Below are 721 nucleotides of genomic sequence, written 5' to 3' on the forward strand. Positions count from 1 at the left end.
CCCCCCCCCCCCCCACAATTTTTTATCAGTTTAATAACCTTGTTGAATTAAAAGATTTAATCAGTAAACACACACTGTTTGTAGTGGGCCTCCAACTTATGCTGAGTCGAGTCTCCCATGACAGCAAGGCAGCTTGGTTTTGGAACAGAGCCACAGAGATATAATATATATTACAGAGATATTATATAACAATTCAGCTAGTTTTCTGTGAAGTACACACACTTTGAATAAATCAGAAAGTAAGGAGAAAAGAAAACGACACCAATATGCAAAGGTAAACTAAGATCTTTTTTTATTCCTTTCTTTTTTTTTTTTTTGCTTATGTATATATAGATCTATTTTTTGTTCCTTTTTCTACATACAAGTCCTTATGTCGTCATGCTGGGTGCAGCTTCGGTGAAGTAGCTCATGCAGGTGACCCATGTGGATATTACGAAGGACAGGCAAAAGACGGGGTGGACCGAGATTGTGTTGAGACCGAGCTGGACCACCGCCGGACTCCACTGTACAGTCACCAAATCACAAGACGTTTAGAAACGGGTGACCAGGACCAGGAGGATGAAAGTCAGGACTCCTCGCTAAGACACGGCTTAGATTTCCAAAAGGAAAAAATCGTGACATCATCAACTGGCGTCTCACGCCATCAAAATCCCCATAACAGAAGACGACAGCCGAAGAGAAGGTGAAGACGAAATTAGGACAATGAAAAAGAAAAGACTCC

The sequence above is a fragment of the Sinocyclocheilus anshuiensis genome, unplaced genomic scaffold, assembly GCF_001515605.1.
Source record: "Sinocyclocheilus anshuiensis isolate Anshui unplaced genomic scaffold, SAMN03320099.WGS_v1.1 scaffold1998, whole genome shotgun sequence".
In the NCBI taxonomy this organism is placed as follows: Eukaryota; Metazoa; Chordata; class Actinopteri; order Cypriniformes; family Cyprinidae; genus Sinocyclocheilus; species Sinocyclocheilus anshuiensis.